Source organism: Panthera pardus, unplaced genomic scaffold (assembly GCF_024362965.1).
Source record: "Panthera pardus isolate Hobbes unplaced genomic scaffold, ASM2436296v1 HiC_scaffold_17, whole genome shotgun sequence".
In the NCBI taxonomy this organism is placed as follows: Eukaryota; Metazoa; Chordata; class Mammalia; order Carnivora; family Felidae; genus Panthera; species Panthera pardus.
The window spans coordinates 115,328,054-115,352,417 of NW_026526732.1; the positions used below are offsets into that span (position 1 = coordinate 115,328,054).

The following is a 24,364-nucleotide window of genomic DNA, read 5'->3' on the forward strand; positions in this document are numbered from 1 at the left end:
GGTCTCTGGTGCCCAGGCTCTGGACTGTCTGGAGCACATGCCAGATATCCTACACGTCTGATTTCTGCTTTCTTGCATTTCTGGCTTCTGAGGAATTTTCCCACCAGTTCAGCTGTGCATGAAAATGATCAAGCGTGGCAATATGAGCTCATGTTTAGCTTAACAAATATAGATGGCAGCACGTAGGAGTATTTATAGATGTGTGTATGTTCCAGAGTTAGTGTGTACACATAGTTCCTTGCGCTTTCAGCTGAAAGGGTCTGCAGGCAGTGACACTCCGTTAGCGGTGAGGACGCCTGTCCCCACATGTCGGTTTCTGATACTCTTCTCCAAAACCAGAACAAAAGCTCATGGTGAGAAGGTCCGAATGACTAGAGGTAGAAAGATTTGAGCAACAAAGTAAAGAAGGCTTAAATTGTAGGAGTATCAAGAAGTAGAAATTATAGGTCTATCATCTACCGATGATAAGCCAAAGTATAGAATGAACATCACTGAGTTCCTACTGGTATAAAATAATTGAATAAGTGAATACATGGGGCAAAATAGACAAATCTCCTTGCAGAAGAATTCTTCCTTGCGGAAGAATTCCAAATGATACTGGTGGTGTAACTCTCCACTCTGCAAGTGTGGGCTGTGCGTTGTGACTTCCTTCCAAAAGGATGGTGTAGAAAGGGAAGGTGGGGCACAGTGCAGGAACCTAACAAACATGACCTCAGCCATGTGACAAAGGTCAGTAGCCACAGTGATAATTATACTGGTAGTATGTTCCCCTTAATACGGTGTGGGGAAAGTGACACTTTATTTCTGCGATCGTCCTTTCCAAAACCCATAACCCTCTTCTAATTATGAGAAAAACCTCAGACAAACATGAGTTGAGGGAGTTCACAAAATACCAGACTAGTACTCCTCAAAGTGTCAAGGTCATCAAAAACAAGGAAAGTTTGAGAAACTGTCATAACCAAGAGGAGCCTAAGGAGACGTGACAATGAAATGTCGTGTGGTTTCCTGGATGGGATCCTGGGACAGAAAACGAGCATTACGTAAAAACTAAAGGAATCTGAATGAAGTATGTATTTTAGTTAATACTAGTGTATCAACATTGGTTCGTTAACTGTGGCGAATTGCCATACGATGTAAGATGTAAGGGGAAACTGCAGGGTGTGTGGAAATTCTCTGCAATGTCTTTGTAATTTTGTGTAAATCTAAAACTGTTCTAAAAAAATAAGGTCTATTTAAAAATTGATGCTTTTTTTCGGGGTGCCTGGGTAGCTCAGTCAGTCGGGCATCCAGCTTCAGCTCAGGTCACGATTTCGTGATTTGTGAGTTCAAGCCCCGCGTTGGGCTCACTACTATCAGCCTTGAAGCTGTCAGCGTAGAGCCCGCTTCAGATCCTCTGTCCCCCGCTCTCTGTGCCCCTCCCCTGCTTGCTCGCGCTCTCTATCAAAAATAAATAAATAAACATAAAAAAAGCATCAGGTTTTTTTAGTTTTTATTTATTTTGAGAGTTAGGAAGAAACAGAGAGGGAGGGAGGGAGAGAAGGAGAGAGAGAGAGAGAGAGATTGAGAGAGAGAGAGAGAGAAAGTGTGGGGGAGGGGCAGAGAGAGAAGGAGAGAGAGAATCTGCTGTCAGCACAGAGCCCTATTCGGGACTCCATCCCATGAACTATGAGATCATGACCTGAGCTGAAATCAAGAGTTGGGGGCTTAACCAACTGAGCCACCCGGGTACCCCAGCTTTTCATTTTTTTTACTTACTAATATACAGTGTTGTATTCGTTTCAGGTGTGCAGTATAGTGATTCACCAGTTCTGTACATTTCTCAGTGCTCATCACAAGTGTACCCTTAATCCCCTTCACCTTTTTTTACCCATCCCCCCACCCAGATGCTTTTTGCATTTAAAGTAGGATTGTTAGTTGTGCTGTCACTGTGAACGTTGAACTCCTCATATTGTCAGAAATGGAAGTTGGGACCAGTATGTTTTTAGAAAATTTCCTAGTCAGAAACATGGAAAGAAAACGTGCAGTTCTGCTGGTCCATGTTCGTGCTTTAGAATTACTTTTTACTGTAAGGTTCGATTTATGAAAATCTTTGCATGTGTCTAAGTTACTTTCAGTAAAGGTGGGAGGGATTTTTGGTTCATCCTGACTCCTCAGGCTCCAAATCAGGTGACTTTAGCGAATGAATGGTTGTTTCATAAGGTAAATATTTCTCTTGTAACATCAGACAACAGAACCACCCCAAACCAAGCTCTCCATGCACTCACCATTGCTCACTGAGATAGTTCCTCCTTGGAAATGCTCTTCTGCTACTCACTTCTCCATGCAAACAGCACATATTGATGAAGCCACAAGAATCCATGCAAAAATCTTACAAGGAACGATGGAATACTAGCTGTATAAAAGGAGACTAGAGTTCAGACACACACTGTGCAATTGATGTTTGGGGTTCCCTCTGAGATCTGTCCTGTGAACTCACCTGGCTCTAGGGGAGTAGGAAGAAAGGTGGAATAGCATATGGGGGAGCTGTGTTCTAAGCTGAGAGCCAGTATTTATTAGACACGTATTGGACAAGCTATTTAGACGTTCTGAGCCTGATTCCTGGTTTGTAAAACAAGCCAATAATATCTACAGTGAGGGGTTGTTGTGAATATCAACACCTCACCTACCTATCACCTGGGAACGGGTGTGCAGACCGGTCAGGAAACAGGTCGGTGTCATTTGCTGTCATTTCCCCATCGCCAGCTCCATCACACTTCTGAATCTAATAGGGATGCCAGTGTCACAGCACAGAACTTCAGCGAGATGGGTGTGGGTGGTGTTCGGCTAATATCCGGTGAATGGAAGAAAAGACCTGCCGTTGCAGGTGCTGGGGAGGAAGGAATTTAGGGTACTTCAAGGCAGAAAAGATGGGGCAGAGGGAGGAGTGAGTAAAGATACGGTGACGGGTGGAAGGAAAGCTTTTTTTTTTTTTTTTTTGACCGTGAGATCTAAGCTGATATGTGAGTAGGTTTCGTGTACCTAGGAAGTGTGAAAGAACTTCTTATCAGGTAAACATTACTTATCATCTGAAAATGCTGGGGTTGTTAGTTGGGGTGTGTTCACAGCCACCAGCATGGCTCTGCATGTGGGAATATTAAGAAAATCAGCTGTCTTCTAAAGCAGATGGTGAGACACAGTTTTTTTTGCTTATTTATCAGACAGTTGGGTATATAAAAGATACAAGTTCTCTTCGGATAGAAAGGAAAATGCAGCTTGATTCCCGAGGGAGTATGGGCCATAGGTATACTTATTCCACCTTATGGCATTATTTCTCCTTTCAGCTTCTGGTCGTCATGCTTATCTAGCTATAAATAAAACTTTTTACAGTGAGTGCTTCCTATATGCTGTGCTAAACACTCGGCACGGATGATCTCGTGTAAGCCACACCACAACCCTATGTGGTAAATAATATTTTCCCGGAAAAAAATGGAAGGGTATGTGACTTGTGTAAGATCCCATGGATTTTGACCCAGGAATTTAGGGTTCCAACCCTGGACTCTTATCCACTCTTGTATTTTATGTCTAAGGGTATGGAGCACAGCCTCAAAACAGGAATCATTAGGGGAATATTTGGTAAATCTGGGAATGAACTAGATAGAATACAAAGAAATTTTGCAGCTGCCCCATTTGGCTTGTGCAGTGGGGTACAGTGACCCAGGAGACATGTCTTGCTCTCCTGTGCAAGAGCAGGTGTCACAGCAGATCACGCTGTGTGGTGTAGTCACAGCTCCCCAAAGCTGTTAGCTTTTAAGAAGGACACTGGAAAACTGAGGCATGGCTGACGGAAGGTGAGCAGGAAGCTAATTCATATGAGGATTGTTGAGGAAGAAGGGGTGTTTAAGTTAAAAGCCTCAGGAATGATAGGATAGCAGTTTTCAGATATTTGAAGAATATAGTTATTCTGTGTCCTTAGCAGAGTTAAACTCATTGGACAGAAGCTTTAGGGAGGTAGGTTTCAATTCGTCATAAAATTCCTTATTGCTGTGCGTTGCATAGATAAAAGAATTGATGACCAGTGGAGTTCACGAGTCCCCATCCCCGGCAGGATTCAAGCAGAGGCTGTATGATGATGGTGCCTGTCTTCAGGAACTACACCCTTCCTTTCCTGACGTCCCTACACGCATGTCCTGAGTTCTGTTTCGTGTCCAGCTGCCACTCCATGTGATTCTTGTTTTAGTATTAATTGCCAAATAAGTCAGTGGTTTGAGGAGCAAAGTTTCTCAGTAGGCACTTAAAGATCATGAGAGCCCAGGATGTCTGGGGCTCAGTTGGTTGAGCATCTGAACCTTGATTTTGGCTCAAGGTCATGATCACAGGGTCGTGGGTAGAGCTCCGTGTCAGGCTCTGTGCTGAGTGTGGAGCCTGCCCGAGACTCTCTTTCTCTCTCTCTCTTCCTTTCTCCAGCTCTTACCCTCTCCCCCACTTGTGTTCTCTCTCTTTTTAAAATAAAATTAGGGGCGCCTGGGTGGCGCAGTCGGTTAAGCGTCCGACTTCAGCCAGGTCACGATCTCGCGGTTCGTGAGTTCGAGCCCCGCGTCAGGCTCTGGGCTGATGGCTCGGAGCCTGGAGCCTGTTTCCGATTCTGTGTCTCCCTCTCTCTCTGCCCCTCCCCCGTTCATGCTTTGTCTCTCTCTGTCCCAAAAATAAATAAAAAACGTTGAAAAAAAAATTTAAAATAAAATTAAAAAAAAAAAAGATCGTAAGATCTCTAAATGTTAAGCAGTAGAGGAACAGATTAAATTATGCTATTTAATGGAACCATTATACAAATATTAGAAGGAAGGCAGATTGAAAGATATCTATCACACTGAGTAAAAGCAAGTTGCTGAACAGCATGTATATTATGATCCCATCTCCCATTTAAATTAAAAAAAAAATCAATTTGCTCTTTCTTTCTCTCTCTGTCTTTAGTTCTGGAATGATAGTTACCAAAATGTAGCTAGTGGTCTCATCCCAGTGGCCTTGACCCTCGCAATAATCATCCAGATTATTGGGAAGGGTGAAGGAAACTTTAAAATTTTACATCTGTGTGTGTGTGTTTAACAGCCATAGTATTTTGGCATTTAAAATCTATAAAAAGAAAGAGCTTCAAGACCCAAAGGGATGACGTAGTTGTGCAAGATGATGGGTGATGTGGCGGTTACTTTGTGGCTCACCCAGTTGTGAACCCAATAGGGTTGCAGAGGAAGATGTCAGAAGAGGAAGAAGACGGGGCTGTTATGCACTTGGGGTTTTGAGTATCTAGGCAAATGGGACTACTTTTGACAGGAATGAGGAAACTGGAAATAGAGGTTGATTTACAATGTGACTTCTGCTTGGGCCACGTTGAGATGAGAGCAGGATTTCAAAATGGACATGTCCCAAAGGGAAAGTGAGCTGTGAGCCATCAGAGCTGAGAAGTTGGAGGTTTGGAGATCACTGGCATCTGGGGGCAGATGAAGCCAGAAAAAGTGTGAAGTTGGGGGAGGGCAGAGGGGGTGACCTGAGACCACAGAGACTCAGTTTGCCCTGACGAGTGATCCTGCTGAGCACCGTGCACACTGGGGAGCCAGGAAAAGGTAATTGAGCCCAGTAGCTTGGAGATGGGGGAGGGGCGGGGGAGGGTGTTACAGGGGCCCAAGGTGGGAGGAAATGGATGTCTGTGTAGACCACTCAAGAGAGAAATCTGGGGACTTTGAAGAAGAGAGACAAGAAACAATGGCGGGAAGGATCAAGGGGAGTTTGGTTTTGTTTTTTAAGACAGAGGGGAGTTGTCCTTGTTTGAAGACAGCAGTGAAGTCGAAACCTGGGGAGAAGAAGCTGACCGACGTGGTGGTGCAGAGTGGACTGAATGTCAGGAGGGATGAGGTCAAACCCCTGGTCAGCTGAGGACCCCGAGAGAAGGTCCGCTCTCCACCCAGGAGGTGGGGATGGACTTGACTCGCTTCAGCGTGGAGATGGGAAGAAGGTGGGGTGCTCCTGCTGAATAGCCTTGGCTTTGGATTTTGGGTGAAAATGTGGAAACTAATTTATCGGTGTTTATTGTTCGGAAAGAGTGAAGTGGATGGGAGCTTCAAAAGGTTGGGATTGGGCTCAGTGTGTCCGAAAGGCACATCCAACGGGCCTAAGGCATCCGCGGTGGTTCAGAGTGTCCGTGGTCTACGGCACTCGTTCCTAACCAGCAGTCACCATCAGAACCATCTGGGTGGCTTTGGAAACCCAGGGATGCCCGGGTCCCACCCTTGATCTTTCGGAGTCAGAATTTCCTACGAAGTCCTCGTCTGGGACTCTTAGGAATTTAAAGATTCCATGTTCCGTTCAGGAGCTGCTGGGGATATGCCGGCTGCCTTGAGGAGGAAGCGTGACTTTCCAGAGCATAAATAGCCTTGAGTACTGTGTGAAGGCTCGTCTGAGCATTGGCTCCTTGAGGGACTTGTGAAGTTTTGCGCACTTGGGAATTCCAGTCTTCCCTGGTGATCGGGCAACTTACTATTTCTCAGGCAGAGCCAGCCTTCGTATGTGCGGGTATGCGTGTGTTTGCTGTTCTTAGCCTGCCGTGTCTCCTTCCAACTCAACTCCAAGGCGTGTCTGAATACCCCCCGAGTCCTTTTTCTCTGGGTGTTCTTCAGGTTCTCAGGGTGGCCTCTTATGTTCCATATGGTGTTCCCATTTCACTTTTAAATGTAGGAAGAAAACCAGCGTTCTGTTAAGTTTCTTCCTTTCTTGCCCTGACCGATGGAAATGATTCTGTTTCTGCTTATTGCTTTGTATGAATTAATCCAGGAGTCTCCCTCTTAGTGATGTGACTCTCTTTTCTTTCTTCTCGTCTGTGTTGGAGATGGAGGTTGCTGAATCTCTTCTGGTTTTGGACGTTATTTTAAATTTGTAACAATAGGAATCTGGAACTGTTTTCACAGGAGAAGTGAGAAGGAGAGGGGTGCTCTGCAGGACCCCAGCGCAGAGACTCAACCCGGAGAACACTCCCCATGAAGTGTGCATGGAGGAGTCATTTGGCCGTGTGCAAAAAATATGTCACATATAATTTTGTCATGGGATTTTCAGAATTATCCTAATGACAATCTTATTCCCGTCCTCATTTGGTAGACAAGAGCTAGGCTCATTGAGATTAGATCACTTGCCCAAGGACACCCAGCTGGCTAGTGGCAGAACTGGTTGTCTCATCCCAATGTCTGTGCGCTTTCCCCTGTGGCTGCTTACTACCTTGTTCGTGTCTTCAGAATTAATAAGATGTGCCCACGATAAGAAGGCTAGGCCTTTGAATTAAATGGTTATTGCAAATGGAGTTGCTGGTGTTGAAACATTCCAGACGCCCTAGGAATCCTGTCTTATGTCCTTGGGAGGACTTTATGGTTGATATCTGAAATGAGCAAATTGTGATGGCCAGAGATGTTTCAGAGGAATAAACATAGGTTATTTTTATCCCCAAGATGTTTAAGTTTGAAGTCAGTGTTTCCAAACAACTTGGTAAATAGTTTTATAACCATGTTTACACGTCGCAAGGTTTTGCTTAAAGCTGAATGGCTTCTCCTTTTCTTTCCACATTTCCAAATGTGGAACTCGTTCATTAACTAGAAATCGATCATTGGGAATGACTCTAGTCTCTGTGGTTTTCTTCTCAATTTCTGGTTAGTTTATTTACTTTCAGAAGTCAGTGACTTTTTTCTCATGTGGTTTTCTTAAGTCCCAGACCCGGTTAGAGTTTAAACCCGTTTACATTGTCTGAGATGTGCCTTTGATAGAATATTCTTGTTTGTGCTCCTTCTTCAAGGGCTGCCCCAAGGCCCTGCCTCAAAGCCATGGGAGTTTAGGCTGATGTCTATGAGTCCTGATTCAGGCCAGTGGCCAGCCGGGGAAGAGCTTGTGCAGTCAACTTATTCCAAACATCAAGCTCTTATGTTTCCACATAGTCCCACTACAGCCTGCCTCCCTCTCTCTCTGTCTTCCCTCCTCCTTTACTTCCCCCTCCCCTCCCCTTCCCTCCCCTTCCCTCCCCTTCCCTCCTCTCCCCTCCCCTCCCCTCCTTAGCCTCTCTTTCTGTTTCTCATTCCCTCACCCTGGGTTTTAGGAATGGTGATGAAAATCAGGGCACATGGGTTTTTAAGTGCTTGGGACTGGAGAGTGAGGACAGTCGGAATGGTAGACCAGAAGCACCACTGAAAATGGACTCCCTGCTTGTGCAGCCACTATGGAGAGCAGTATGGAGATTTCTCAGAATCCTAAAAATAGAACTACTCTGTGATCCAGCAATCCCTTTTCCAAGTATATACACAGAGGAAATCAAATCACTATCTGGAAGAGATAACTGCACCCCCATGTTCATTGTGGCGTTATTCATAATAGCCAAGACATGGAAACAACCAAGGTGTCCATTGATGGATGAATGGATAATGATTATACACACACACACATATATATATATATATTCCACTGTAAAGATACATACAGTGGAATATTATCCCCCCAAAAGAGAAGGAAATCCTGCCATTTGTGACAACATGGATGAATGTTGAGGACACTCTGCTAGGGGAGATGAGTCGGACAAAGACGAATACTGTATGGTCTCACTTATATGCAAATCAAGAAAAGCTGATTTTGTCTTCAATCACATGGAAAAGCTTTTGACTCTTGTTCTGGGGGCAGGGAGGGGTGTGGTGAAGATAGAGTACCTGTGGGTGCCGAAGCTTCCAGCAAATTCCAGCCCTCTCACCCCCATTTCCTTCCTCCCAATCACTTATTGATGTGAAGCAGCAGGTGAAGGCAGGGAGCCAGGACTGAGCTGGGATGAACTGCTTGGGACGCCTTGGGCAGGTTACCGATCTTTCCTCTGTTGGGCACTGTCCTAGGTGCTAGGCTTACAAAGATGAGTAAAACTTCCTCTTTGCCTGTAGAGAACTCAAACTTAGCCAGAATATGGGCCCACAAACAAATAATTACAGACACGTGGGGGCTGCTTACCATCTAGCGATTGAGGCCTGGCCATCAGCCTTGGCTAAGTGACGAGGGTCCTGCTTTCCAGGGGGGCGTTGCCTTGTCTGCCTTTCTGCCAGGATGGGCTTCTAACCCTGGGTTGCTGCTAGCTAGTCTCTGTCCACTTCTTGTGGATGGCTTCACTGCAGACAGTGTCCCATCCTCCTCCTGTCCCTGCAAGATGACCGTCTGCAGGATGACCGGGGATGCTGTGATCATCAGACCCGGCTTTTGCCGGCCAGGCTGGACTTCCTGTCAGTGCCAGCACCTGAACAGCCCCCTAGCATGCCCTCACCGGTGGCCCTCTTCCTGCACATCTTGCTGTGAGTTACTGGCTGGAGACCCCCGGCGTTCCTAAAGTACCTTTCAATTTTAGGGCAAGTAATGGCAAAGGTTTTGGAGCCGGGTGGCAACCCTTTTGGGGAACAGCAATAATTTGGTGGAGTCACAGCTCTTCAGGGTCCTGTTCTTAACTTTGCTAGTTAGTCTAGAGTCTTGATTTTTTTGGGGTACTTAGACTTGATGGGACTCAGGGATAGACACCAACCAAACAGAATACCTTTTTATCCGTTCACTGTGGCTAATACAATTGACATGCAGGGCAGAAATCCTGGTGTTGGGTAGTCATTCCATTCACATCCCATGTAGGAAACTTTTCCTACAAATTGCAAGTATAATCAGAAGTAAAGGGAGTCAGTTGGGTGGGCATCGTGGTCATGGTGATTGAGCCATGTTAGTCAGATGGACCCCGTTGCATCACATTTGGTACCTGGGCCACCTAGTTGTGGTACCTGTTCACCCATAGCGTATTGACGTACTCAAAATTTTTTTTCTTTTTCTTTTGTTGTTTAATAGAATCCTTGCAGACCTCCCCTTTCTGTAAACACATTATCTTTTCCGGGTAGGTCATAGTACCGTGGATTAAATTATCGTTTATTTTAGTTACATTCCAGCCTCAAGGACAGGGCTGCCTGCCAGATACCTTGAGTGAGAGAGTAATGAAGGGGAGCAGAGGACAGGGAATTCTCTTTGGCTGTAGTCATAGCCTCACCTCTCTGGAGAGGAGCGAATGATAAGGCCAGGGGACTTTCAACGACTGAAGAGTGCTGTATGTCAACTTGTTTTGGTAAATATCACACCAGTCCTTTCCATTGTGTTTTCCGAGGTTTTCCTCCATCAATGATAACTTATTCATTATGTTCCAGGGTTACAATAACGGTTGGGATGTGAGGGTTCGTTCCATTTTCACCCCTTCCTGTGGGCTGTGAATCAATTGAGAAATACTCATAGGTCTCAGGCTGCTGGATGTCAGCTTTGATACTGGGAAAGCTAAACTGGAGATGTCAGTATGGCTCTGGGGCTAACGAGAAGCTCCCACAAACCTGGATTGAGCTGATCTATCCCAGTGGCAGGTTGAGCAGCTGCCTGAGGGGCTTGCCCCTTGGTGGGAAGAGGAGTGGAAGACTGAGCAGCCTTCGGGAAGGCATCTCAGGAGAGAGTCCAGACTCTGAAGGCACTGCTCCCTCCCTTCTAGGAAGCAAGGGTCCCCCTAGTGTCAATCATACCCTCCCTTGGGCAGACTGAGTGAGGGGAGGAGAAAATGGAGAGGGTTTCTGCCCAGTGTTCTAGCAAGGAAAAGTCTTTGATTATGTGTGGGCCCAGGGGGAAAGCTTACTGGCCTGGAAAGGTTTGAATAACCTTTGGTTTGAGTAAATACTCAAATTCTTGTAGCAACCCTAAAAGTAGGTCGATACTACCGTCTTATGACTGAGGAATTGGAGTAATTTGTTCAGGGTCACCCAGGGCTGTGGAAGAGAGCAGGGACTTAAATCCACGTCCCCCTGACTTAAAATCTAGGCTATATCCTATCACACCAACTTGTTTATGAGAAGTTGTGTGTGCTGCTATCCCTTCCTTAAATTCACTGTGGCTGTAAAATAATCTCCTAGTAATCCAAGGCACGAGATGGTAAATATATGTACCTGTGCCCTTTAATTGTGCTCTACATGCACAGTGTCCTCTTAGCATGACTGCTTCTTTAACTTCTCATTCCCATGCAGATATGAGCTCTCTCTGATGCTCATAAGGTTTGTGTCTCCCATGTGTGAGGATCAGCGATGCCTCTTGCTTGAGTTGTCTGTTGGCCTCGCTTCACCCCTTTCTCAAGAAGGCGGGGGCCAAGGCACTTGCTGTTTTCCTACCAAGTGTAGCATGTAGCACAATGCCTGGACCCACACAAGCTCTGTGGGATTGTTTGTTCAATTGAATAAGTGTCTGGATCCACTTCAGCGTGCAAGAGAGGAGGACTAGATGGAGAGAGAAGGCCAGAAAGAGAAAGTAGAATTAAGTGGGGCGGGAAGAAGGAGAGGACAGAAGGGAGGCGATAAGAAATACATTTTATTTAGTTATTTATTATTGGTTTTTTTTTAGAGAGAGAGAGAGAACACAAGCAGGGGAGAGGGGTGGAGAGAGGAGAGAGAGAGAGGAGGAGGAGGAGGAGGAGAGAGAGAGAGAGAGAGAGAGAGAGAGAGAGAGAGAATCTCAAGCAGGTTCCATACTCAGCACAGAGCCAGATGTGGGGCTTGATCCCATGACCCTGGGATTATGATCTGAGCCAAAATCAAGAGTTGGATGCTCAACCGACTGAGCCAGCCGGGTGCCCCAGGAAAATACAGTTTAAAAAGAAGAGGAAAGGAGAGGTTGCATGGTGGGCATTTGACATGGGCCAGGATATTATGCCTCCTCTAGCTGAGACCTCTAGTCCTCTCCCTTTTTGGAGGCTCTGACAACACTTGTCTTTGGCGGAACTTGAGGAAGGCATCACCACAGCAGTGGCCAGGGAGGCCTCTTTTGTCGCCAGAGTGTCACTCATAATTCATCTGCAGCAGCCACCCAGCTGGGAAATGCCCTCAACAGGCAAGTACTTTGGCGACTGACAAGTAGGCAAGAGGCAAGGTTAATAAATCCACCTGGTTTCTATTTTTAGCATGCTGTTAGCACTGCCTAAAGCTGATTGGCCCAAGGTAATCATTTGCTACTTTATTCTCTTTTAATTATAGGTCTCATTAAACTCAGTTTTGGCTACATTAAACTTTAATTCTTAAATTTTAAGTTCCAGATATTTTATCGTTTTTGGTGTACCTGTAAGTGGGATTGTTTTCGTAATTTCTCTTTCTGCTGTTTCATTATTAGCGTGTAGGAGTGTGACAGATTTCTGTACATTGATTTCATATCTTGTGATCTTACTAAGTTCATTTATCAATTCTAATAGTTTTTTGGTGGAGTCTTTAGGGTTTTCTATATATAATAGTATGTCATTTGCAAATAGTGACCGTTTTACGTCTTCCTTACCAGTCTGGATGCCTTTTATTTCTTTCTGTTGTCTGATTGCTATGGTTAGGACTTCCAACACCATGTTGAGTAAAAGTGGTGAGAGTAGACATCCTTGTCTTGTTCCTGATGTCAGAGGAAAGACTCGGTTTTTCACCATTGAGTAGGATGTTTGCTGTGGGTTTTTCATGTATGGCTTTTATTATGTTGAGATAAGTTCTCTCTAAACCTACTTTGCTCAGGAGCTTTGTCAAATGCTGTTTCTGAATCTATTGGAGTGATTGATAAATGGCTTTTATCCCTTCTCTTATTGATGTGATGTATCACGTTGATTGTTTTGCAAATATTAAACCATCCTTGTATCCCAGGAACAAATTCCACTTGATTGTGGTGTATGGTTTTTTAAAATGCATTGTTGGATTTGGTTTCCTGATATCTTATTGAGGATTTTTGTATCTATATTTATGAGAGATACTGTCCTGTAGTTCTCTTTTTTTGTGTGGCGTCTTTGTCTAGTTTTGGTGTTAGGGTAATGTTGGCCTCATAAAATCAATTTGGGAGTTTTCTTTCCTCTTTTATTTTTTGGAACAGTTTGAGAAGAATAAGTATTTACTCTTTAAATGTTTAGTAAAATTTACCTGTGAAGCCATTTGGTCCTGGACTTTTGTATTTTGGGAGTTTTTTGATAACTGACTCAATTTCATTACTGGCAATTGGTATGTTAGAATTTTCTATTCTTCCTGCTTTAGTTTTGGTAGGTTATATGTTTCTAGGAATTTATCCATTTCTTCTAAGTTGTCCAATTTGTTGGTATATAGGTTTTCATAGTATTCTGTTACATTTGTTTGTATTTCTGTGGTGTTGGTTGTTATTTCTTCTCTTTCATTAGCAGTTTTGTTTATTTGGGTCCTCTGTTGTGCGCAGTCTCTCTCTCTCTCTTTTGATGAGTCTGGATAGAGATTTATCAATTTTGTTGATCTTTTCCAAGAACCATCTCCTGGTTTCATCGATCTACTCTGTTATTTTTTTAGTTTCTGTATCATTTCTTTCTGTTCTGATCTTTACTTTTTCCTTCCTTTTGCTGGGCTTGGTTTTGTTTATTCTTTTTGTAGCTCCTTTAGATGTAAGGTTGTTTATTTGAGATTTTTCTTGCTTCTTGAGGTAGGCCTGTATTGCTATAAACTTCCCTCTTAGAACCACTTTTGCTGCATCCCAAAGATTTTGGACTGGTGTGTTTTGATTTTCATTTGTTTCCATGTAATTTTTTATTTCTTCTGTGATTTCTTGGTTGACCCATCCATTGTTTAGTAGCATATTATTTAACCTCCGTGTATTTGTGCTCTTTCCAGAATTTTTCTTGGGGTTGATTTCTAGTTTTATAGCATTATGGTCAGAAAAGATACATAGGAATAAGCCAAAGAGGTGAAAGATGTCTACTCTGAAAACTATAAAACACTGATGTAAAAAATTCAAGATGATGCAAAGAAATGGAAAGACATTCCATGCTCATGGGTTGGAAGAACAAATATTGTTAAAATGTCTATACTACTCAAAGCAGCCTACACATTTAATGGAATCCCTATCAAAATACCAACAGCATTCTTCACAGAACTAGAACAAGCAATCTGAAACTTTGTGTGGAATGAAAAAAGACCTTGAAAGACCTTCAAGCAATCTTGAAAAAGAAAAACACAACTGGAGGCATCACAATTCCAGATTTCAAGTTGTATTACAAAATGGTAGTAATTAAAACAGTGTGGTATTGTCATAAAAATGGACACATAAATTAATGGAATAATTAATTTATGTGCCTGGGTGGCTCAGTCAGTTGAGCATCTGACTCTTGATTTCAGCTCAGGTCATGATCCCAGGGTCGTGGGATGGTGCGCTGGGCTCCGCACTAAGTGTGTAGCCTGCTTCAGATTCTCTCTCTCCCTCTGCCCTTCTTCTCTGCTTGCTGTCTCTAAAAAAACAAAAAAACAAAAAACAAGTGACATATATATAATGGAATGTTACGTAGCCATAAAAAAGAATGAAATCTTGCCATTTGCAACAACATGTATGGAGCTAGAGAGTATTCTGCTCAGTGAAATAAGTCAGTCAGAGAAAGACAAATACCCTATGATTTCACTCTTAGGTAGAATTTAAGAAACAAAACAAATGAGCAAAGGAAAAAAAAAAAAGAGACAAACCAAGAAACAGACTCTTAACTCTAGAGAACAAACTGATGGTTACCAGAGGGGAGGTGGGTAGGGGGATGGATGAAATAGGGGATGGGGAGTAAAGAGTACACTTATCATGATGAGAGACAACAACCACCACAACCACAAAAAAACAAAACCAAAAAAAAAAAAAAAAAAACCCTCACTTGCAAGCCACCAGGGATTCTGGGACTTTTGAGCATTAGCTCCCCATTCTCCTGGGTGGTGCCATACCAATAAATTACCTTTCTTCACTGCAAAAAAAAAAAAAAAAAAAGTTCTAATGAAGCCTTTCTATACCTCTAATTTGAAAACCTTTTACAAGTTTACATAAGAGATGCCATTTATTAAGTGAAGTTTTCATTAAATTCACTTGTCCATGGATATACTCTATGTTTTGAAATGGAAAAAAAAACAACCCAAATAATTGGTATTTGTTAAATGGTAGGAGGGAGAGTGGGTGCCATATTTACAGGCCAGAAATTCACACCATGTTTAAGGCAATTCAGGGTGGAATTTTGTTGGCAGATACACCAAGTACAGACAACTCTTGAGTTTAGTTAGCAAAAAAACTGGAGAAGCCGATTCTGTGACAGTGGGAGAGTGGGGTGTACACAATCCACAGCCAGTGGTGTTCATTGGAGCAGGAAGAGGTTAGGGAGCCGCCCCTGAGGGTGTGTCTGAGAGTGTGTGCTGGGGTGTCTCAGAGAGATGATGGGAGTGAACAAAGATGGAATATTGCAGGGCCGTGTGGGGAATGATGGACAGGTCATCTGGGGAGACCAAGGGTAGTGGGATGTGGTTGGGAGAGGACTATGGGGGAAAACTGAAGTGGGTTGGAGGACATCAGTTTACCTTGGAGGTTTGTTGAAACAGCCCAAGGAGTGTGTTTTCTGGGCAACGCAGAGGTCAACTGGGTAAGGCTCCTTTGTTCAAGGAGGACACAGTCTACTAGCAGAGATGACCTGTCCGCAGATACTTTGGCCACAACACACGCCGTGGTGGGTGCAGTTGGCCAGCATGAGCCGATTGCCGTGGGTGCCAGAGGGAGGGTGAGATCCTATATCTATCTATGTCTATATGTCTATATCTGTATCTGTATCTGTATCTATATCTATATATCTATAATAATTTTTTTTAATCCAACTCTTGGCAGGTGCCTTTTACCAACTGGACACCCAGTGTATGTTTGGTGAGCTGAACTTGGAGGAAGAGTGGCTGGTGGGATAACCTTGCACCACCCAGTACCATTTGTGAATTTCCCATGCTGTCTTGTGTGGTTACCAGTGAGTTCACATGAAGTAAATCAGTTAATCATTAGCTGGCAGGTGCCAATCTGCCTGCTCTCTTTGGCTAAGTCATTTGGTCACAGCCAAGGCATTATTAATGTTTATAAGAATTTCTGAGTTAGATCCTAAAAAAAAAAAAAAGAATTTCTGAGTTAGAAGGGAACTCATGGATCATTGATATGACTTCCCGATGGCACCAGTTAGAAACCTTATTAGGTCCTCAGTGATGACAGGAGTTGCCTGATGTTCCACAGGTACCAGATGTTGCTGTATCCCACGTTGAACCTGTCACAGAGCTAGGCAGCGTTCAGCCCAGGGTTGGGGAATGCACAGCCTGACTCTGATGCCAGGTGCACTGGGAAGGGCCATCACATCTAAAATGACTATTAAGTTTTAAATACTTACTTCCCAGAATTCTGTGATGCTTTTCTAACCCTGGCGTGTTTTTGTGGCATTGGCTACTTGCTAAAGACTGCAGCGATGGACTCTTCATAGTAGTAGGTAGCCAGAGCAAGACCAGCTTTTTCTCTAGAGGCAGATGGTGTCATTTGCGGTGGCCTAGAAGTCGATTCATCGAATAAGCAAGTCATGACTGTGTGCACGTTATGTACAGATTTTAGGAACTTCCCTGTTTCATTATGCGTGGGTACCCTTCAGCCTCCTCTTCCCCATAGAATTTATACCCTCGAGAACTGGTGGCAACAGGCAGTAACTTCTGCCTTGTAGTGTGGAATGGTGCAATTCACATGGGAAACAGAACAGAAAAACCACAACAGGTGAAAGGAAGTGGCATCTTGGCTTAATGGGGTTGCAAAGTGAGTAGATTGCCTTTTGAAAGTTTACACCATTGCAAAAACTAAAGTATATACTCTATAGGACTGGGAGGTTATACATAAAACCCAAAGGACATTTCCCTCCATATTGAGATAGAATCCCTTTAACGTTTATTTATTTTTGAGACAGAGAGAGACAGAGCATGAACAGGGGAGGGGCAGAGAGAGAGCGAGACACAGAATCGGAAGCAGGCTCCAGGCTCTGAGCCATCAGCCCAGAGCCTGACGCGGGGCTCGAACTCATGGACCGCGAGATCGTGACCTGAGCCGAAGTCGGACGCTCAACCGACTGAGCCACCCAGGCGCCCCAAGATAGAATCCCTTTAATGCTTAACTGTGCGCTCGCAGGACATGAGTCTCCTGAGTGGCACTCCATGCCAGCTAATCTGCCCAGCTGTCATTCCTGCCATCAGGGACTTAGAGAATCTGGTATCAGAGGGAAGGGAAGGAGGGAAGTGAGGTGGCATGGTAGAGGTGGGGGGAGGTCAGTTGCACTTGGAGGGAACAAAACAAAAATAAGAAAGTGTGAAGTTTTAGCGATAGCAGGCATTTTAGGGTAATTAGAAACATTTGCCAAGTTTTGTGAAAAACCATTGTGCTTCCTTTATTGTCCATATCTACATAGCGTGGTGGATTTTTTTAAATAGATGTATTTGGGAGCTTCTGGGTGGCTCAGTCTCTTAAGCATCCGACTTCAGCTCAGGTCATGGTTGGTGAGTTCAAGCCCTGCGTCTGGCTCTGTGCTGACAGCTCGGAGCCTGGAGCCTGCTTGGGATTCTGTGTCTCCCTCTCTCTCTTCCCCTCCCCCGCTCATGCTCTGTCTCTTTCTCCTCAAAATAAACAAACATTAACAAATTCAAATAGATGTATTGGTTATTAGAGTATCCCAAGGCAGGGATACTTTTTGCCACTTAAAATAATGAAGCAGGGGGGGCGCCTGGGTGGCTCAGTCGGTTGAGCGGCCGACTTCAGCTCAGGTCATGATCTCACAGTCCGTGAGTTCGAGCCCCGCGTCGGGCTCTGTACTGACAGCTCGGAGCCTGGAGCCTATTTCAGATTCTGTGTCTCCCTCTCTCTGACCCTCCCCCGTTCATGCTCTGTCTCTCTCTGTCTCAAAAATAAAAAATACACGTTAAAAAAAAAAATAATGAAGCAGGAGAAAATATTTACGTTCCTGAAGTTCAGAGGCCAGCCGCCCTGGAGAAAGGTGACTTTTTAATTGTTGAAACACCAGCTGTTAGGGTCTTTATTAGTGTTTTCATCTGGATGGTGACTGTGGGCAGGTAATTCTTGATGGCAGGTTAGACGGTTAAAAACCGTCTTTTTTAGTGTTTCTAATATGTATGAAATAACTTGGTTAAACTGTCCAGTTCAGCCCGTCTTTAAAATTAGTAATTATGAGGCCAGGCCTCCTTATCATCTTTGAAATGGAGTAAAAGCTCTCATGTCCTTCGGGTTGTATTTTCTGTTTAAATCCTCACCTTTGAAAAAATTACCTGTTTCTAAAAAAATAAATAAACAAAGCTATTTCTGAAGTAAAAATAATTAATAATAAGCCCTTAGTCCTTAGATAGCTTTTGTCAGAGCTATTCTAAATATTGATTTTTACATATATTAATTCATTAAAACCTCACAATTACCCTAAGTGGTAGGGTTATGTCTATTACGTAGATGAATATGGTGTGTGAGTCCAAAATTTGGATCTGAACAGACCCTTGGCTGTGCTTTCTACCACAGTACTGCAGCGTATTTTTGAAAAAAATTTTTACTTAACAGCAATTTTTTTAATGTTTATTTAAACTTGAGAGAGAGAGAGAGAGAGCGCGAGTGTGATTGGGGGAGGGTCAGAGAGAGGGAGACACAGAATCTAAAGCAGGCTCTAGGCTCCGAGCAGTCAGCACAGAGCCCGAGGCGGGGCTCGAGCCCATGAACCGTGAGATGATGACCTGAGCCGAAGGCGGACGTTGAACCAGCTGAGCCACCCGGGTGCCCCAACACTGCAGCGTATTAATCCTAAAACAGAACCAAAAACTCACATGCCCTCACAACCCAGCTCCGAAGAACTCTTTGCAGACAACAGTGCTGTAGGGCTGCTTAAAACGTGTTGCAAGTGAATATGTATTTTCCAGCAGGTAGTATTTTTTTCTAGACTTTCTTTTGTAAAGGAAAATAAAAATTTCATGGAAGAGCCTAAACTTAAAATTCTCCACTTAAGAGGAACCAAACAGTGTCTTGTGCTAAAGATAGCTTCTCGCCTTGGGCCTTTCTCACTATATTACTTTCATTAATTAAGGAAAAGTGTTTTGGGGCCTCTTAAAGGGGACCGGCTGTTAGGGGAGGGGACGGTGTTTTGATACTCTGTTTCCCCTGCTTGCCTATGGAAGTCTTCATTCTGTGTTTCAGAACTTAAGGACAGTGGTTTTGCTATAGCTCTCTCGACTGTCTTAGTAAATAATCTATCCAGGGTGAATTAATTTGCCTCTCTTGGATATTACCACCTCTTTTCTGCCATGCACCCATCATGTCAGACAGGAAAATGGAAATTCAAGGACTTTTATTTTATTTTAATTTTTTAAAGTGTATTTATTTGGAGAGAGAGAGTACGTGCAAGCAGGGGGAGGGACAGAGAGACAGGGAGAGACAGGATCCCAAGCAGGCTCTACACTGTCAGCAAGGAGCCTGACGCGGGGCTTGATCCCACCAACTGTGAGATCGTGACCTGAGCCGAGATCAAGAGTCAGATGTTTAACTGACTGAGCCACCCCGGCGCCCTTGATATTATTTTTATTCTGTGTGGGTCCTGTGAGTGGAACTGTTTGCAGGTACCCGTGATTTCTTGAAGCTACTCACGAGAAGGAGCTCTTCCTTTCCTGAGCCCGATTCACCCGGCTGCCCACAGCAGTGTAGCTGTGCTGTGCGTGAGTCCAGCCACAGCAGTGGCTGTCTGGAGTGTCTATAGATCGGTGGCCTGGGCACCGGGCGCCTGATACTTTATTTTCCCCACTTCCCCCTCTGGTGTCTTCGTTTGTCTCCACGCATACCCACCAGCTTTGCACTGTGTCCTGAAGGTCACCTTTTATCTGCGACAAGAGCAAGTGTAACCCCACCACCTGGAGGACGTGGTCCCCTGACATCCAGGTGTGCTGCACATACGTATACGTATTCCTTGGACCACGATGGATCTGGAATGTACCGTAAGAGTTGCAGTTAGTGCCATCACAGATTTGTTCAGTTAGTGTGCTAGCATTTTTAAAAATGTATCTTTTTAACATTTATTGTTGAGAGAGAGAGAGAGAGAGAGAGAGAGACAGAGCTCAAGTGGGAGAGGGGCAGAGAGAGAGGGAGACACAGAATCCGAAGCGGGCTCCAGGCTCTGAGCTGTCAGCACAGAGCTTGACGCAGGGCTCGAACCCATGAACCACAAGATCATGACCTGAGCCGAAGTCGGACGCTTAACTGACTGAGCCACCCACACGCCCCAGTGTGTTATCATTTTTAAAGGTTCCTTCAAACCCCGTATTTTATGTAAAACATATAAACCTTTACAGAAAACCCAACAGTTACTATTAGTCGTGCTTTTCATCAGAGTTCATAGAGGCCCCGGTAATGCCTGGCTCAAGGTCATCGGGGTCAGCCAGGCAGCCTCTGGAGCTTGGCCCACGGGATGAGGAAGGCAGCGGCTTCACCTCTGTCTTGTCCACACTGTGTTTGCGGAGGGCTGTCCCTTGGGCATTGAGAAGAGGTGGCTGGAATGGTAAGAGCACCAGGGTAGAATTGTCTTGGCTTTTCAACTCTAGAGAAAAAAAAAAAAAAAAAAAAAAATCAAACAGTCTTCTAGTCAGTAAAGCCTGGATATAATTTTGCCGTTACCCAAATAGCACATGACCTACCGTAAAGCAACAGGAACTAGCTGGCATCGTTCTTTGGAGCCCCCAGTTGTGGGTGCCACTGAGCGATGCCTGTTGCAGCTGAGCAGTCCCCCTTTCTCCCTTAGATTTATTTCAGTTTTCTTCTTTATGTATTTTTCCATTCACGTATTCTACAGAGATTAAATACTTACGTGCCAGGCACTGTACTGGGTGCCAGGATCCAAGGGGTAACAAGGCAGTAGATTTCTGTCCACGAGACCCTCACATTCTACTGGAAGAACAATTAGAGATTTTGGTCAAGAGTCTCAATTGTTCCGTCGATTCTGATATCTCATCTGAGTTCTGTAGTGGCATCGTAAGAAGCGACTGTTACGGTATCCTTTGTGTCTTTTCCCTTCTTATTTATTTCCCTTCCCCAACATTTTTGTCTTTATCATTTCTCTGTATTTTAAACCCAGGATTTCCAAAATATTTACTGGCACTGCCTAGCTCTGTGCAGAGTACTCAGACTTCAACAGTTGTCTGATCTCTGGTCTGTCTCTTTCTAAGTCAAGCAGAGTTTTAAATCTCCTTCGTGTCCTCCTGTTTGTGAACAGCCAAATGTATTTTGACTCTATTTCAGATATTTTCCAAAATCAGTCATTAATCATTTTGGGTGACATGTTTCCATTAAGTCGTAGTATGTTGTAAAAACCTGTTTCAATTTCTGTGATTATTTTATGGAATTTTAAGATTTAAATTTTAGATTAACTTTCAGAAGTATTTTGCTTCTGTGGGAGCCGAGGTCTAGAAAATACTAGCTTTCTAAACTCAGAGACTCTAAAGTTCCAATTTTGTGTGACATGGGGAGGAACATGCATTTTCTTCAGAGTCCCTCTGAGGAAGCTAAACCGTGTTCATATATTCCTGCCCTTTTTGCCTGCTCCCTCCTATGTTTTTATTTATCTTTTTATGTTGAAATGTTTGTTTAATACACTACTGATGATCTGTATGCATATATCAAGGTCATATATGCATATGTGTATTTTACACTTAGGTGTTTACAGGACTTTTTGTTGTCATTTGCCTTTGACTTTTTTTGGAACTGAAACTTAGGCGCAGAGGGCACTTGCTAACTAACTAAGATTTAGATAGGTGAAAAGGCTGACTTCACCTTCGGTTTGGTAGTAAGAGCAAAAGTTGAGAAGGCAAGGCCATAGACATTTCTTCGATTTTCGTAGGTAGAACAGCCATCTTTAGGAATCAGTTTTTCGTAGTAGTTGAGACCACAGCATATTTATTATCTTCTCTTTTGTTTTTCTTGTGTTAAAGAATGTAAAAGAGTTTCCTGCTGTCAGTGATGCTGCTGGGTTTGGATTAAGAGGTTTAACTGCATTGTTTCCCATTGCAGTTGGGGGTGAAGGTTAGATTTGGGAGAGACCATCGGGTGTGGATTGTATCAATCACATCTAAATCGTTGTACATGAAATAACTTCGATTATTTAAAGAAGTAACACTTGGAACTCTTGAAGGCTCCAAAACAGTCTGTTCTTGCATCTGAAAATGTCTTTCAGTAAACATTTTCTGAATGCCTAGCAGAGGTCTGAAACTATGTTCCTTAAAAGAGTAAACATAGTCTCCAGAGCCTTCTCTTACCTCTTCTCTGCCCTGCGTTTCTTTATCCACCTTTTCTTATTCTCCTGACATGCTGACCACTTAACTCCTTGCCCTTAGCATGCCATTCGTTTGTTCATTCATTGCACTATAGAGAACCTAATATATAGCAGGCGCTGTGTGTACATTGATCAAAAGGATAGATGTGGCCTTCTTGAAGCTATTTGTCCAGTAATAACAGAGCACGAGGAGTGATGTGATTGCAGAAGCTGAAGGTGCCGTGGGAGCAGCAGAAGGGAAGGCTTTCTGGAGGAGGTGACCTCTAAGCTGAGATCCGAAGGACTGAGGAGGAGGGGAGGGAGAGTTGGGCAAGGTCAGAGGCAGGGAGATTAGTAAATGGCTGTTGAAGTTGTCCAGGTGAAATGAATGGTAGTCTGAATTAAGGTGGATGTGGAGAGGGGAACGAATGGATTAAAGATAGATTTAGGAGGTAGAATTAATAGAGTGAGATTGATTCTATTTGGAGGGTATGTAAGAGAGAGGTAGAGTTCTCTGGTTTCTGGCCTGAACAGTTGGGTGGTTGAAGGGTCCCACCCTTAGATCGGAGACCTAGCAAGAGGAATTGATGGAGGGGGCAGGTGATGAACTCTGTTGGGAGCTTACGGAAATTTAGGTGTTTGTGGCTTATCTAAGCGTTGATTCCAGTAGGCGTGGGGTGTCTGTGATTTCAGGGGGGCACATCTGGGCTGGAGGAAAAGATTTGGAAGTCATCAGCTGGTGTTGGAGGCACAGGAATGAGAGCGGCCCCTTGGCATATAATGTGGCGTGAGAAGAAAAGCTGGCCTGGGATGGCCCCCCGAAGGGCACCATTTTAGCAGGAATGGGCAACAGGGGAGCAGCTCTCAGGAAGGAGGTAAGGAGTGATCAGAAAGGTACAGACAACCAAGAGAATGTGGTGGTAGGGAGTCAAAAAGAAAGAGCATAGAGGGGCGTGTGGGTGGCTCAGTTCAGCTCAGGTCATGACTTCAGCTCAGGTCATAATCTTGTGGTTTGTGGGTTCGAGCCCCATGTCATGCTCTGTGCTGACAGCTCAGAGCCTGGAGCCTACTGCAGATTCTGTGTCTCCCTCTCTCTCTGCCCCTCCCCAGCTTGCACTCTGTCTCTCCGTCTCTCAAAAATAAATAAACATTGAAAAAAATCAAAAATAAATAAAAAAAGAAGAAAGGCCATAAAGTACAAGTGCCAAATGTACTCCAGGTAGACAAAGACTGGATGTGGTTCCTTGGCTTTGACAAACAAGGACATGGTGGTGACTTGGGCAAGCAGTTGTGGAGTGTTAGGGATATGGCATGGTTTATGGCATGATGGGGAGGTTACAATTGGAGGGTGATTTTAGGGATTCTTTGGAGTTTAATTTTTAAAATAAATTCCCTTTCCTCTCCTTTACTTCTATGAATGTATAGGTGGAAGAATTAATAGTCACCAAAGAAAAGCTTGCTGACTAGTTGAAAAACATTTTTTAACCTACAGCTGGCGATTTGTTTCCTGCCTTTGAAAACTGTGTATAGTTTGCTGTTGAGTAGGCTAAGGTATTACTGTTGTTTTTTAAATAGGATGCATGGTTTCTTTGACTCTCAGTCCACATTGGAGTTTCCCTTTTGTTACAAACACATATTCTAGAGAAGATGATTACATAATAGGAGCTGAAAATAGCTTCATTCCTAGGGGCCAGGCAAAATCACAGATTTTCCTCTTATCATGGTCCCCCGTTATACAAGGGCCAGCAGCCCTTGCGGCTCTCCACTCTTGGAATTGTGATATCTGTGTTGTATCCCCTGTGGCCCCAAAAGGTCTCTGTTTTGTAAAAGGCAAATGGTGATGTCTTCTATTTTCGGTGTAAACTAAATGAAAAAAATTAATTCTGTCGTGTGACTTTGGAGAATTGCATAACACGCTCAGATAATTGGTCACACCCTAGGGTATTGCATAAGAAAATACATACAGTCCTGGTTCTGCATTTTCCATTGTCCCCATAGATCTCGCTCAGAGTAGCATCTTAAATAGCCAGTAGTATTATGGGTGACAGCAAAGTGTCCATGTCTATGGAGGGTATCGTCTTTAGAGTGGTAAAGTTGTTACTTAAAGTCCCAGGAAAGAAGTTGTTCAAGTCAGATTTTTTTGTGTGTGTGTAGGAGGCAACATAGGTTGTTGGGGAGAGAGGCAAGTTGGGAATCTGTTTCCTT

At 43.9% G+C, this 24,364-nt stretch overlaps 1 protein-coding gene and 1 long non-coding RNA gene across 5 annotated transcripts in view; both read left to right on the forward strand.

Moving 5' to 3' along the window:
* MBOAT1 (membrane bound O-acyltransferase domain containing 1) overlaps positions 1-24,364 on the forward strand; it is a 107,710-nt gene that overhangs the window by 17,645 nt on the left and 65,701 nt on the right. The window lies entirely within an intron of this gene.
* Positions 8,052-14,760, forward strand: LOC128777707 (uncharacterized). The gene is made up of 2 exons (XR_008423031.1): positions 8,052-10,693; positions 11,701-14,760. It is a non-coding gene; the product is annotated as an uncharacterized LOC128777707 (long non-coding RNA).